Source organism: Acinonyx jubatus, chromosome D1, assembly GCF_027475565.1.
Source record: "Acinonyx jubatus isolate Ajub_Pintada_27869175 chromosome D1, VMU_Ajub_asm_v1.0, whole genome shotgun sequence".
NCBI lineage: Eukaryota > Metazoa > Chordata > Mammalia > Carnivora > Felidae > Acinonyx > Acinonyx jubatus.
The window spans coordinates 32,819,517-32,836,228 of NC_069390.1; the positions used below are offsets into that span (position 1 = coordinate 32,819,517).

Below are 16,712 nucleotides of genomic sequence, written 5' to 3' on the forward strand. Positions count from 1 at the left end.
GTTTTTTAAAGCATTATGGTGTAGTGATTATGGAGACAGCGTTTGGAGATGGGCTGCCTGCGTGTTTGAATTCTGGCTTGACCGCTCTGCTGGGTCATTTTGATGCAGTTCCACTTCCAGTTCTGTAAAATGAGAATAGCAATGGTGTCTACCTTTTCTGATTGTTGAGAAGATAAGGTATGTGAATCATTTGCTACCGTGCCTAGCACTGAATGCCAGCTCTTTTTGTTATTGAAGGGGTAGTGTCGGTTAGTGGAAGAGGCACTTGGTCAAATGTTATCTAGAAGGGATAATTCTGTTATAGAATGATGGCTTAAGAGAAACTAAAAGAGTTTGTATCCAGTTGGAGCACCATAATCTCTGAGTTTAAAAATTTTTAGTCATCTACTCCTGAAATCATTGTTGCACTGTACGCTAACTAATTTGGATGTAAATTAAAAAAAATAAAAAATAAAATAACTAACATTTCTGGTCAGAAAAGCCATCAGATGGAAGGATGTTGCTTCCTACCTGCCTGTGTGATGAATTGCAGGTGAAATATGAAAACGAGTGGCAATGTCATGATTTTAAGGAAGACTTCTTTTAGTCACCGAAAGGGCCATCTTTTATTCTAAGATGACGCCCTTTTGGCATTAAATCTTTCCTGCCTGCTTTTAAAATAGGTTGATGGATGATGATTGTAAATGTTCTCACATGTCAAAATAAAGAGTGGTCAGCCCTGCACTTGTTTCCCCGGTTGTGTGGGATTCAGGGCTGGGGGTTGGGTGCTTTGTTGATTTATGGTACCAGAATTCTGAGAGTCTTATCCATGGTAGGAATCTTGTCACGGGTCCTTGACAGAGGTCTTCTAGCCACTGCCTAAGTGTCTCCAGTGAGGATGTAGTGGCTTCTCCTACTGAACAGCTCTAAGGCATCGACAGTGTTCTTTTCTGTTCTATTTTGTAATATACTCTGCTGCCCAGCTCAGTATAGTGGAAAGACCACAAGCTTCTACTGCAAATATTATTTTACTTTGGGTATGGAAGGCCAGACTTCTAAATATTAAAAGAGGATGCAGCTGTAAACACTGAGCATGTATGAGAGTCTTAGGGATTGTTAATTTCCTTTCTTCTTCCTTTCCCATCCGTAGCATCTTGTCACCATGCCTAACTGTCTCATCTGTGAGATGCATCTTCTCTGATTTACATGAGAGCTTCAGTTCCTTCCTTCAATCTCATCTTCTCCAGACCAGATTTCCCATATTTTTAGTGGCTCCTCTAGTCAGCATTTTGAGATCCCTTTATTTCCCAGCCTTCAGTTTTTGAGGCAGACTATGTGAATTTTCTAGGTACCAAGCCTTCTGTGTGGGCACCTAGTATGTGCAGAGAAGTAGTAATAACACCTCAAGTTCACAGAGGGCTTTATTGTTTTAAAAATGCCTTCCTGTCTTTCCCAGACCTGTGGCAGGGGCAGAGGCTTTTCTATTTGCCTGTGAGGAGCCTGGGAGTCTTTCTAAGAGCAGACAGACATCATTTAATTTTAGAATTGGGAAGACTTTGCATACCATGGCAGCCTCATATCCCAGAAGAGAAATTGGAAGCTCAAAAGAGTCAAGGGACTTATCTCAGGCCACATGGCCAGAGTTTGGCCAGGCCCCTGGGGAATTGGACTTCATTTTGAAGTTTGGTTTTAGTCCAGAAGTTGAACCATTGCACTGTGCTGCCTCTGTGTTGTGCAGTGGGTGAAGAGAAGTATAAAGCAAATAAAACAGGGCTCTTTGGCACAAGGAATTTGCACAGGAATAGGGCAAATGATTTGTTCTGCCATTCTGTTCTTAAAAAAAAAAAATTCAGCTCAAGTGATGATAGGTACACATTTTGGGAAGAAAGTCCACATTGAGTGGTATTGTTCAGGAAGGATTTTTTTTCTTTTAATTTTTATTTTAGGGAGAGAATGTGTGAGCAGAGTAGAGGGGCAAAGAGAGAAAGAGAAAGAATCCTAAGTAGGCTCCCTGCTCAGCGTGGAGCCTGAGCCCATGACCCCAGGATCATGACTTGAGTGAAAATCAACAGTTGGATGCTCAACCTACTGAGATACCCAGGTGTCCCTCAGGAAGGATACTTTGTAGAGACTGTGAAGAAAATTAGATTTGGTTATGGGAGGAAACAGTAGAGGGATGTCCCATGTGAGGGGTGTAGGGCAGTATTTCCTAAAATACCTGTGGTGATGGACCAGTTTAATTTCTGATCCATGGTTTGATACGTTTGTAAAACATAATAAAGATGAACTTTTCATAAAATAAAATGGAAAAAAAATACAGTGGAAAAATACCAACCCAGAGTTTTCATTATTTGATTTTAGACATAAAATGATTTTACCAAGTTGCTAGGATGTGAACTTTCAGTCTGGTCTCATTGTGGCATGTTAACGATTTATAGAACGACCCCACGTTTTGAGTGGCAATGATCTAGTGTGAACAAAAGTGGGGAAAAGTGGGGTATGGTGGCAGGGAGTGGATGGATCACAGGTGGTCTGAAGGAGGTAGACCTACCCAGAGCAGGAGAGTATAGGAAAAGCATAAGAAGAAAAAGTGAAGGTGATGGTAACTGAGAGAGTATTTCAACTTTGAGGGGGACGGGGAGCTTAAATTTGGCACCATGAGCAGTTGGGAGCCCCTGCAGGTTCTTGAGCAAGGGAATGGGCTTGTTAGTGCCATGCTGTATGATACTCTTAGATATTTGAGGTATTTGCTGCTGCTGTGTAAGCTCTGTGTATATCTAAAACTCCTTTTTTTTTCATGTAAAATACTCTTCCATGATTACTGTCTTTCTTCATTTTCCTCTGTTTACATCATTCAACTAGCAGAAATTGCTGCCTTGTATTTGCCGATGGGCCTTGTCTGTGATGGATGCTTCTTTCTAGAGCAGGTTGGCCATTTCCCCACACTCTCCCTCTCCTGTCGCTTTCCCACCTATGCAGTTGCATTCAACTGCAGGTGTCTTCCAGAAAACTTCCGACTTTTTAAACCAGTACGGTCGACCCTTGAACAATACCAGCTGTATTTTCATGAAAATGTATTTTTTCTTCCTTATGATTTTCTTAATGTTTTCTTTTCTCTAGTTTATTGTAATACAGTATTCTTACAATATAACATATATATATATTATAACATAAAATATGTGTTATGTTTATGTTATTGGTAAGGCTTCTGATCAACAGTAGGCTATTAGTCATTAAGTGGGGAGTCAAAAGTTTTAGTCGGATTTTTGACTGTGCAGGGAATAGGTGGAATCGTCACCCCTAACCCCAGTGTTGTTTAAGGCTCAACTGTCCTTGTTTTGCTTGTGAGCATTTTGAAAGCAAGGTCAAAGATGGAGATTGTGGAGGGAGGTGGTGTTTAGGTGGAAAAGGCTCTGTGTGTGTGTGTGTTGGGGGGGTGGTGTTATTTAGGGAACTGTAAGGATAAAGTAAGATTGGTATTCCTAATATATGGAATGCCTTTTGTATTCTTTATCCAAGAGGGAGTGGCAGTGCTTTGCTTTATAGACCAGGATTTGGGTTCTGAACTACCATGACCAAGAATTCGCCCAACACCTGAAGCCAATAACCAGTAGGACATGGACATGATGTTTTACGGCCCACATGTATGAAACAAATGGAGTCCTAAGGAGAGGCGTGGCATGGACTGTTCCATATTTTGGAAAGATTGCTGTGGGTGCTGAGTGCAGGTTGCATTGGAGAGGGACAGTCATGGAAGCAGGGAGACCACCTTGGGGGCTACTGTGGTGGTTCTTGGAGAGAGGGTGGTGACTTGCATTAGGGATTAGGGTGGGGGAGAATGGATGGAGCTGTTGTTTTGGTGCTTATCATAGCATTGGGGGCTCCTCGTGGAGGCCCAGGAAACAGTTAAGTTATATTTAATATGTACTGTTAAATTTTGTTTATTTTTTATTTATTTTTGAGAGAGAGAGAGAGACAAAGCACAAGCAGGGGAGGAGCAGAGAGAGAGAGAGAGACACAGTGTCCGAATAGGCCACAAGCTGTCAGCACGGAGCCCATCGCAGGGCTCGAACTCAAAAACTGTGAGATCATGACCTGAACCGAAGCCAGACGTTCAACCGACTGAGCCATCCAGGCGCCCCTTTTTCTTTTTTTTTTTTTTAATTTTGTTTTAATGTTTACTTATTTATTTTTGAGAGAGAGAGAGCACAAGCAGGGGAGGAGCAGAGAGAGAGAGAGAGAGAGAGAGAGAGAGAATGTGCTGTTTGAGAAAGAGAAGGGAGAAGAGCGTTTTTACCAGCAAAACAAAACAGCTGTTATCAAGAGGTACTTGAATGCCTGCACCTCCATTGCCCTGAGGGTGAGCCCTCAGCTATCTGGAAAACTCAGCTATCCAGGACGACTCGTTCTCTGAGAGCTCTGGTTTAGCTGTATTAATGTGGAGGATAATCTGTGTGTGTGTCATTGTTTAATTGTTGGCATGTAGTGACTCAACTGGTAATTTAAATTAATAGACTGTGCATATAAGCACCCTATTGTTCTTCTTAGATCTCTATGGAGCTTTGATTGGCACTTAAGTGATGGTGTATTTGAATTAATTACTGTAGCTGAGCAAGAGCTGGGAAAACACATTAGAAACAAAATAGATAGTTGTGATGTAGGGGTGGAAGGAATACACGCAAAGTGCGAGTGAGCCCAGAATAAACGCTCCTGGATGAAGAGAATGGAGGAGTGGAGGCCAGGTGCTCGCAGACATCAGGGCACCCGAAGGAAGCGTGCTGAGCTGGTAGCCTCAGCTGCTCACTGAAGGGGGAGCCACCCTCCTGCCCCTGCCACCCCTGCAGGACAAAGAGGCGTGGTGTGGGTCCCCCTTTCCCCATCCCTCAGGATCCCAGCCCAGGCATTTCCACCTCAGGCAGGCTCTTCCTCACATGTTTACACACATCCTCTTTAAACCTTGTGTTACTTTTCCTTTTTGCTTTTAAATCTTGCCCAGTTACCTCAGGAAATTCTCTCCCTTTCTTTGTTCTATTCCCGGAGCCAAAATTAAGAGGGGCAGAAAAAAAAAAAATTCTAGTTCTGGTTAATATTCATGAGATTCATGCTGTAGTAAACCTATTGACAAATGATCTAATTACCAAATCCCATGGCTCTTATAGGTACTGATTACTTGACAGGGTAGTACTTCACCTTGAAGCTTCTTCAGATTCCTCCCTTACCTTCCTGATCATTCCTTCCTCTTTGTCTCTTAAACTGAGTTCTGAGTTTTTTTTCTCAGGCATTTTCTTTATTACCCTGCACGTCCTCTTTGGGCGATGCCATTTGCTGCTGTGTCTTAATTCTCCATGTTGCCAGCTCGCAACCCCCCCCCCTCCCCCCACTGGCACGTCTCGGTTCTGGGCTTCAATTTACAACCACTTGTTGCATAACGCCACACAACCTGAGACCCAGTGCACGTTTCTCTCCTGTCACATCCCCAGCTCATGGTGGCATCACGGTCCCAGCTCTGTGGACGAAGCACCACGGGGCCGTCTCTAAGGTTCACCTTTACTTTTTTCTTGGCCTCTAATCACAAAGCTCTGCTGGTTCTGCCTCGGAGAGGGCTCTTCTCGTCCTTTCCTTCTCTGTCCCTTGTGCTGCCGTTTTGGTTTCCAGAGCTCATTCTCCTTCACAGGTGCCCTCCACCTCAGCCTTCTTGCCTCTACAGTCACCCTTTCAGACCACCACCAGACACATTTGTACATTTGTCGGCCTATGCCAGGCACACAGGGGGTGCTCACAAAATGTTAGCACATTCCACTGTATTCCAAAAAAGAATTTAAGATTGCTTACAAAAACGCGTAACATAAACTACAGAAAAGGTGAACCCCAAACATAAATTGGGATAAGAAAAGATCACTTGCAGACAGGAATTACTGAAGCTACATACCTAATGTATACATTTGGGGAAAGGGGTTACAGTTTTAGCTTGGAGAAGCTTAGTGCCCACTAGGATGGGGGAGTGGTTCCATACTGTCCATAAGATAAAAAGGGCACATTGTGCAGGAGAAACACAGCTGTTCTTGGAACCAAGGTCAGAGAGAACTTTCCCCAAGGGGCTCTGGTAAAGGGAAAACTGTAGCTTCACAAATCATAACGTCATCTCGTTCTTAGAACACCCGTGGCGATCAGTTTCATGGGGCTTCTGCTCCCAGCTTCGCTCTGTGGAGGACGGTAGCAGAGTGCCGACACGGAATTTCAATAAAGGTATAGGGGATGGAAAAATTGTGCTCGTCCACCAGAATTTCTTTGTAAATCAGCCTTATTTATGTGCCTTTAAAAAATAGCCTCCCGTGGCTTCTTGTTTGTGTCCTCAAATTATTATGTGGGTAATCAGTGTCCTCTGTGATCTGAGCCTATATTGTCGTTCAAGGTTTGTCCCTGACCCCTGAACTCCATATCCCAGCCAGGCCAGTCTACTTGCAGTTTCATGACTGGTTCTGTCCTTTAGAATCCACCGTCCTGCAAGCTGTTCTTCTGGCTTTGGAGGCCCTTCTCTTTCTGTACTTTTTTACCCAGTTTGCATTCAGCTGCCTTTTTTTTTTTTTTTTTTTAAGATCGGAGGGAACACTTTATTCATTATGCCAATAAAGATTTGTCAAACAACAGCCACAAAAGGTGTAAGTTCTTTACGTACAACTGACATTATGCATCAAAGCACCCACATCTTATAAAGGTATCGAGAATTTCACTTCAGCAATTTTATTTCCTTTTAAACTTACTGCTTCAAGTAAGAGACTTCTCATGCATTTACTTGGTTAAGTGCAGGTAGTATTGGTTTATTTGTTTCCATATTTTGGTTGTAATAGTTGTTCAGTAGTTGAATATATAGTGAAGGGTTCTGCCAAGCTGAGCCATTAACCTTGGAATCTAAGCACCATTTAACACATAGTTCCTGGGGAAGTTGTTTTCCCAAGTTCCAAAGCATATCACTGAAAACATCACTGCCACTTGCTCCAGTTTAAGATAGTAGAAAGATCCCCGGACTGCGATTTATCTTTTTGATTCTGACCTTGGTTCTTTAATTAATTATTTAACTCCTTTGGGCCTCAGTTGCCTTATTATTACAATGAGATGATGAGGTTAGATGGTGATCAGGCAGTGATAATAGTAAAAATAATAATTGGAGACTTTGATTCAGTTTTGGCTACGGGCTAGGTGCTGGGCTGGGCACTGGCTGGAAGTCACGTCATCTAATCCTCACAACAGTGTTCTGAAGTCAGAAGTGTTATGCCAATTTCGCTTGGGGAAACTGAGGCACAGATAGATGAAGGGACTTGTGCCGGGTTATATAGCTGACGAGTGAGCAGAGCTGTATTCAAACCCAAGGCATTTGGTTTGGCTTCTGGGAGAAGCATTTAACCACTATGCTTTCTAGTTCAGTGGTTCTGTGAGATGCTATTTTTAGGACAAAGCCTGTATTTTAAAATTTTGAGGAAGAAAAATTAGTTTTACTGAAATCCAAATTTACATCATTCCTCCCAAACTATTTTTAAATCCAGGAACTTGTGTTTAAATGAATGCTTTACTCTCTGTCTTGCTTTTCCCCAAATGTGTTTGCATGTAGGGTTATTATTTGGTTATAGCAATAGACTTTGGGAGGAAATCTGTCATTAACACTCTTTGCTGTCCATAAGAAATGCTGTGTTCCTGACTGTTCCAGAAATGGGGCAGTTATAAAAATTTGTTTAAAAAAAAAAAAAAAGGATATTTTATGTGCCCTTTCTTTCTTTCCTCCCGCAAGCAGGCCATTGACTTCCTTTAGACGACTGGAAAATTAAGCCTTCTTTTGAATTTATTTTTTTGGAAATGTTAAGTATGTACTTGCTACCATGACCACTAAAGCATTTAACACAGTGTCTGGCATGCCATTCACTCAACTGTGGCCATACTGTATGCCACAGGCTTGGGACACAGTGGTGAACAAAACACACACCCCACCCTAATGGAGCATACGGTCTGGCTGGAGGAGCAGGAAGTTGATCAAAGTGATATTTGCAAATGCTACAGATGTTTGATAAGCTGTTTCTCATATTATTATTATCCATATAGTATTATACAGATGAGGAATTACAGCCTTTTATTTAAACCTTCCCAAGGCAATCCAAACCAAGATTTCCACTTTTTCCCATAACAACTAATTCACCATCATTCAGTCATTCCTCTTGCTGTTAATGGGATGATCATTTAACTTATCCTCCCAATGACTAACAGGGAAAAGGAATGCCATTAATAATTATGCTGAGATAATAGATATAAACTGGGGTTGTCCCAGGCAGACTGCAGCTTATTGGCATCCTGCGTAATGGTATCTGAACTGACCTTCCAATCTTACAGTCTTTAATGATAGGTTAAATTCTTTTTGGACAGAGAGGGAGAGAGAAAGTGTGTGTGTGTGTGTGTGTGTGTGTGTGTGTGTGTGTGTGTGTAAGTCAGGAGTGTGTATCTGGTTTCACTGGGGGTTAAGGTATTAAATACTTTCTTCCTTATAGGAGTTTATTTGCTAAGATATTATTTCTTCTCTGCTTACCAATTAATAACAAAACTGCCCCAATAAACATTGCCAAGTGCAGAATTGAGAGATTTTCTTAGATAAACATCCTAAGGCAATAAATCTGAATGTATTTTGGAGTTCCTAGAGTGTATTTGTCTCTCTTTTTTTAATAATCAAATTTCAGGGTAGGCCGTTATTTTCTGTCCAAGGTAAGAAACAAAGGACCATATGATCCATGTTGATTGCAAAAATTAAAAGGAATTAAAGTTTTTATTTCTGGAGCTTCTAGAACTTAAAGACTTGCTACAAATGGAGTTGTCCGGGAGTATTACAAAACCAAATTTGAGAGGTGCTTGGGTGGCTCAGTTGATTAAGTGTCCAACTCCTGATTTTGGCTCAGGTCATGATCTCACGGTTGTGAGATTGCCCAGTGCAGAGTCTGCTTAAGGGTCTCTCTCCCTCTCCCCTGCTCGTATGTGCACATGCTCTCTCTCAAAAACAAAAACCAAAAAACAACAACGACAACAAAAAGACAAATTTGAGAATCTTTGCTCCCAAATACTCAGGACTATCTCAGATTTGATTGCATAGCTTATTCTATACTGAATAAATCATTTGTGACTTTAGTGAGTTTAAGTTAAGTCATTCCCAAGGGAATATCTTGAATGAGTTTTTTATAAACCATCATTATCAATGTCTGTTGTCTTATAATCAACAGAAATTGTTGAGTCATCTTGGTTACCATTTTGAGTCATTCCTTTAGGATAGAATATGTTTTATAAGCCTTTTTAAAAACGGCCATCTGAGAGAAGAAGGGAGAGTGTGTGGTATGTGTGTTTGGAAGGGGTATTGCATGCCTCATAACCTGCAGGGAAGCAATTGCTCCACAAAACCTGCATTAAGGGTTAGTGAAATCTCAGAAGGCCTGTCTCTCAGTTCAGGCCTTGACCTTATCATTAAGATTTTTCATCTTAATATAATGAGGTCAGTGCCTCAGTGTCTTAGACTTTGGAGGTTTTCTTGACTAGGATGATTATTGGATGTACAAACAGTGATTTATTATATACTTCTAGAAACCCCCATAGAAGAATGAATGAACACAGAACTTTAAGAAAGAGGTAAACAATATAAGAAAGTGCCAAACAGAGGGGCACCCTGGTGGCTCAGTCGGTTATGTGTCTGACTCTTGGTTTTAGCTCAGGTCATGATCTCACAGTTTTGTGTTTGAGCCCTGCACTGGGCTTGTGCTGACAGTGCACAGCTGCTTGGGATTCTCTCTCTTTCTCTCTGCCCCTCTCCCACTTGCACTGTCTTTGTCTCTCTCAAAATAAATAAATAAACTTTTCAAAAAGGTGCCAATCAAAGCTGAAGAATACAATAACAGAAGTGAAAAATACACTAGAGGGAATAAATAGTTGGTTAGATGATACAGAAGCATGGATTAATGATCTGGAAGTCAGGGTAGTGGAAACCACTCAAACTGAACTTCAAAAAGAAATAATTTTTAAAAGTGAGGATAGTCTAAGGGATATCTGGGACAATATAAAGTGTACTAATATTCACACTATAGGGGCCCAGAAGGAGAAGAGAGAGAGAGAGAGAGAGAAAGGGGCAGAAAACTTATTTGGAGAAATAGTACCTCTGAAAACTTCCCCTGACCTGAGGAAGGAAACAGACATCAGGATCCAGGAAGCACAGAGTCCCAAATGAGATGAAGCCAAAGAGATCTGCACCAAAATACATTATAATTGTAAAAAAGTTAAAGATTCAGAACTTTGCAAACATCAAGAGAAAAGCAATTAGTTACATATAAGGGAACCCCCATAGACACAGCCAATTTTTCAGCAGAAACTTTGCAGACCAGAAGGAAGTGGCATGATATATTCAAAGTGCTGAGAGGGAAAAACTTATAGCCAAGAATACTCTGCCTGGCAAGGTTATTATTCAGAATTGAAGAGAAGATAAAAAGTTTCCCAGACAAATAAAAGCTAAAGGAGTTTATCACCACCAACCCAGCTTTACAAGAAATATTAAGGGGATTTCTTTAAGTGGAAAAGAAAAGGCTATAAATAGAAATAAGAAAATATATGAAAGAAAAATGTCTGGTAAATATAATGTAAAACTAATATGTTTAAAAAACAAAATAGTAAAATTAACTATAATTACAACAAGTCATTAAGGGATGAACAAAATGTGTAAAATATGACTCTAAAACAAAACAAATAACAAATACACACACCTATCAATAATTATTTTAAGTGTAAGTGGACTAATTGCCTTTTTTAAAGTTTATTTCTTAAGTAATCTCTACACCCAACAAACTCATGGCCCCAGTATCAAGAATTGCATTCTCTTCCAGCTGAGCCAGCCAGGCACTCGTCTCATCTCGTCTCGTCTCGTCTCGTCTCGTCTCGTCTCGTCTCGTCTCTGTCTTCTCTCTTCTTCTGTTTTCTCTTATTTCTTTTCTTTTATTGTAAGTGGGGTAAATGTTTTAATCAAAAGACATAGGGTAGCTGAGTGGATTTTTAAAAAAACACAAAAACAAAAAAAAACCAAGACCCATTTATATGCTGTCCACCAGAGACTCACCTGAGATCTAAAGACACACACAGACTGAAAGTGAAGGTATAGAAAATGGTATATTTGCATGAAGGTATATTTCATGCAACTGGAAACAAAAATAAAGCTAGAGTAGCAATACTGTATCAGACAAAATAGACTTTAAAACCAAGTCTGTAGCAAGAGACAAAGAAGGGCATTGGATAATGATAAAGGGACTAATCCAACAAGAATATGTAACACTTGTAAATACACGCCCAATATGTGTATGTATGTATATATATATATATATATATATATATATATATATATATATATATAAAGTGATATTAATAGAGACAAAGGGAGAAATTGACAGTAGTACAATAATAGTAGGAGACTTTAACACCCCATTTACATCAATAGATAGATCATCCAAACAAAATTAATAAGGAAACGTTTGCCTTAACATAGTTATTAGACTTAATATATACAGAACATTCCATACAAAAACCAAATAGACATTCTTCTTAAATGCACATGAAGCATTTTCCAGGATAGATCAGATGTTAGGCCACAAAACAAGTCTCAATAAATTTAAGAAGCTTGAAATCCTATCAAGCATCTTTTCCTACCACAACAGAATGAAACTAGAGATCAATTACAAGAAGAAAACTGGAAGAGACACTAACACGCAGAGACTAAACAACATGCTGCTGAACAACCAGTTGGTCAATGAAGTTATCAGAGGAAATGAAAAAAAAATACCTTGAGGCCAAGGAAAATGAAAAGGCAGTGGTCCAAAATCTATGGGGTGCAGCAAAACCATTCTAAGAGGGAAGTTTATAGATGAAGGAAGACTTTCAGGGTTACTACTAAATGCTTTGATCCAAACTTGTGCTGGGAAAGCAGCTGTAGTTGTGACTCCATTCAGGTTGAAGAATAAGAAATATTTGGCTTTAAGAGCCAAACCCTCGAATTCATGGTTCCGACTATATTTCACAGATAGTATATATGAACTTGAGACTTTGCAGTCAGTAAGACAGAAACACACGTATGCTGAACCAGAATTTCCTGAAACAGTACTTACTGTTACTACATTTGATGTGTTCTGATTTTTTCTATTCTATTCTTTCCTATTTAACTTTTGTTTAAAAAAGAAGTTGGCAATGACCCATTGAAATGATTTCACAACCCATTAATTGGTTGTGAGTTGAAGTTTAAAAAAATACGCGTCTAAATAGAAGTTTTCGTGGGTGTGCGTGTTTGAAGGCAAGGACCATGAAGTAATGTTTTCCTATCAGTGGTGTTAATAAGTGTAGCCATAATAAAACATAAACCGTTTAGTTAATTAGAATATTTACCATAATAAATGCTGTTGGATTGATTTCTTTATGAATAGTGCATTTTGTCTGCTACGATGAAGTAATTGAGTGTTTCCAATCTGCCCAGCTGACAATCCTTACAATACTTCTTGTTGATGTTAAATGGACTATTGAAATACCATTCTGTCTGTGTGTCTTGGCTGGTAATGAGCACTGTTTTGTCATCGTTAGGGTTACCAGAACAGCTGTTGACACCCAAAGAATGCCTGAGAACACCCGTTAAGTAGCAAGAAAACAAGGAATATTAGAGTTTAACCCTTGTCTGTTCCATGGGATGCCAGAAGCTAGGGTACTTAATCAAACTATAGAAAGGAAAATAATGCTCTTTTCTCTTTGGATTCATTTTTTTCTTTGCCGTTTGATAATCATTACTCCAGATTTCAAGCATTTTATATTTTTCTCTTTAGAGCATGCCCCACACTGAAAAACTAGGCTGTTTAAAAAGACAAAAACAAACAAACAAAAAATCCCCCCAAAACAAGTGGAACTTGTTTCAATGTTAGAAAATACTGAATTAGCCTAACTACTTTTATTTTTTAAAGTTACCCCTTTAAGGATGTATAACTTAAACCACACCTGCCTTTCGTTGTGGTATGGTATTTTCACACCAGTATTTTGTTCTCTACCTTTTCTAACTTGTTGGGTTAGCATCTCCTTGAAGAACACACCCTTAAGTGTCTCCTTGGCCGTATTGCTTCATTGAGAGCATAAACAATTACAGCATAAAATATTACCTTTGGAAATGAAGTCATGCGTCTTTCTTAATTACGGAACCCTTGTAATTCTGAAGGGGGTATGTTTTAAAAGTCTGTGCTCATTCACACACTTGCTAACACAAGCAGATGTGCCTGTGAATATAGGAAAAACATGAATCTAAGAGTTGCTTATTTTCTACTGATTATGCATGGAATGTGCAGAATCAGGAATGCCAAAGTAGGAGTCATAATGATAGATTTGGAAAAGACCTGAGGACTAGCAAGTACAAAATATTTTATAGTCGGGGAAGCTGTGTTCCAGAAGGGCTGGATTTCTTCTTTCCCTCCTTTCCTGCCATTGTAATATATGGCTGCCAGAATGATCTTTCTACAGTGAACCTGACCTGCTTAAACTTCCTCTGGCAGCTCGGATTTCTGGAGGTCACCTCAAGGCTTTTGGGGATGTACTTCCTGCTGATCTTGGTAGCGTCTCTCACCACCTGTAGCCATATTGCTTGTAATGTTCAGGTTCCTGGATAGTTTTCTCTCTTTGACAACTCTGGTTTTATCTCATTAGACCATGCTTTCACAAGTGGCAGTCCCTGGGCCTGGAAGGTACCCCCACTCAAACAAACAAGTTATCTCGTTCAGAGTCTTTCAAAGTTTTCTCCCCATGAATCCAGTGAGGACTACATTTTACATCATGAAAGAGTATATATGCAAAACCTAAATAATTTTGAAACAGTACTGGTTGGTTTTCTATGTGATATACTTAATCTGATTTTAGGTGTTTATTACACATTTTCTTAAATGCCATTTGCCACCTGCTAACTACATTTCATCTCCCTCTCTGCACTACCAGCTTGCTATGGGAAGGTTGGACGTGTTTGGGGAATGTTTTTAGTTGCACTAATTAGTGCGCCAAGGGGAACAGGGGTGCCAAGTGCCCTATAGTGAGCAAGGTTGTCTTGAATAATGAAGAATTAATCCTGCTCAACATGCCAATTGCGTCTCTGCTGAGAAAGAGTGCCAACCTCATGAGTGAGAGCACAGATTGAAACAGCAGCTCTCTATAAAGTAATATCTGTCCATTACACCTTGGCACCACAGCCTTTGCCTTTGGAAGCCTTTCTCCAGTTCCAAGTTTGGTTGATCATCTTCCCTGGCTGTGCCACACACATCACAATATTTACTTATCGTTCATTATTGCCTTTCTGCTGTTTCAGAACACTCTTGGAGTAAACACTGTCTTACTTATCTTTATATACCCAGCGCCCAGCACATAGGCACAAACCTAATAGGTTTAGTAAAGAGAGAATGAAGAGGTTTGGTCTGATGTCCTGCTGCAAGTGGATAGCAGAGGTTGGAAAAACAAAACAAATTAAAAAGCAACAAAACAAAACTGCATGTTTCCTGATTCTGAAGCCGGCACTGTGTGTAACAACATCCTTTGGTTTTGGGTAAAGCTGGAAAAGAGGAGCTCTTAGCCATAGGATTATTTTTTCCTGTGGGAGAAATGTGAGGGGGTAATATATTTGCTCTTATTTATAAAAACAGCTGTTGAGGTTTAATTTACATATGGTAAAACTTACTGTTTAACGTACAGTTCTAAGAGTCTTTATAAATATAATCCCAAAACCCCCATCAAAGTCAAGATATAGAGTATTTTCATCACACCAAAAGTTCTCCTGTGCTCTTCTGTAGCCATCCTGTCTCCCATTGCATCTCCCAGCTGTTGGCCACCACTGATCAGTTTTCTGTCTCTAAAAGTTTGCCATTTCTGGTATGCCGTATAAATGGAATACAGGGGTGCCTGGGGTGGCTCTGTTGGTTTAGCGTCCTACTTCAGCTCAGGTCATGATCTCATGGTTTGTGAGTTTGAGCCCCAGATAGGGCTCTGTGCTTGACAGCTCAGAGCAGGGAGCCTGTTTCGGATTCTGTGTGTGTCTCTCTCTCTCTCTCTCTCTCTCTCTCTGCCCTTTCTCCTTCTCTCTGCACTCTGTCTCTCTCTCAAAAATAAATTAACATGAAAAAAATTAAAAAATAAATGGAATACAGTGTGTAGTCTTTTGAGTCGAGCGTTAACTTTGCATAAGGTATTTGAGATTCATCCATGCTCCTGCTTATATCAGCAGTCTCCTTTTCGTTGCTGGGTATTATTCTATTGTATAGATACACCAGTTTCTTTATCCATTCACCAGGTGAAGGGTATTTGGGTTGTTCCGGTTTTTGACAATTATTTATATACCTAGCATTGCTGAGTCATATGGTCATAGGCACGTGTTTATAAGAATTTGCCGGGGGCAATTTGCCTGCGTGGCTCAGTTGGTTAAGTCTCCAGCTCTTGGTTTTGGCTCATGTCATGAATCTCACAATTCGTGAGTTTAAGTCATATGTTGGGCTCCCAGCTGAGAGCATGGACCCTGGTTGGGATTCTCTTTCTTCTCTCTCTCTCTGTCCCTCCCCTGCTTGCGTTTCTCTCCCTCTCTCTCTCTCTCTCTCTCTCTCTCTCTCTCAAAATAAATGAAAAAACTGAATAAACTTAAAAAAAAAAAAAAAGAATCTGCCAAACTGTTTTCCAAAGTGGTGGCACCATTTTGCATTCCTACTAGCAGTATATGAGAGTTCCTCTTGCTCTATATCCTCGTCAGCACTTGATATTTTCAGCCCTTTTTCTTTCATACTTTAGCCATCCTGATAGTTGTGTGGTGTGGTATCTTGTGATATACTTTGCGTTTCCCCACTGGCTAATGTAGAACATCTTTTTATGTGCTTTCAGCCATTTGTGTCATCTTTCGTGAAGTGTCTGTTTAAATCTTTTTGCCCACTTACAAATCTGGCTTATTTTCTTACTGAATTTTGAGAGTTCTTTCTATATTGTAGGTACAGTTCCTTGATCTTCTGTGTTTGGCAAATATTTTCTTCCAGTCTGTTTCTTATCTTTTCATTTTCTTAGCAATGACAATGTACCTTTGAAAGTCTTTAATAGAGAAATTCTAAAAGGGCCTGAGGTTGAAGTTTTAATCCAGTAGAAAAGATGATCATAAAATGCATTAAACATTCTTCCCTATATCTCTTAAGGCAAAAAGTTTTCTTTTTTTTTTTAAGATTTGAAGTTGGCGTTTTCTCCAGCCTTTCTGTATTGTTAGGAAGATTACATACTAGGATATTCAAGTACTTTCAACAGATAATGACTTTACAAGGTGGTAACTTTTCTCTGCAGTAAACTAAAATTTATTTTTAAGCGCCAATATGGGGCGTTTTAGCAGACATCTTCTTAAGGACTGCAAGGCTGCAGGGAAGCAAGGTTTGGATTCTTCCCACTGGAAAACAGAGTCTTTGCGTTTGAAACACCAAGGAAGGCGCTAGATAACATGGAGCCAATTTCTGCTGCCTAAAACTGTAGTAGAAATGTTGCACATGGTTTTAGAGGGGTGTCTGTTGTGACATCTAGTTGGATTCTAGCAGTGCCAAAAAAACATGTAAGGTCAGGAAAATCTCTCTGGAGCAAAATCTGAGTGAAGTACTATATAAACTGTTTTGGCCTCATTTCTGCAGTATAAAGAGCAGTATCTTCAAATA

At 39.9% G+C, this 16,712-nt stretch overlaps 1 protein-coding gene across 3 annotated transcripts in view; it reads left to right on the forward strand.

The window, feature by feature from the left end:
* The window catches only part of LGR4 (leucine rich repeat containing G protein-coupled receptor 4), a 101,950-nt gene that overhangs the window by 30,802 nt on the left and 54,436 nt on the right, over nt 1-16,712 (forward strand). The gene's annotated exons all lie outside the window — the stretch shown is intronic.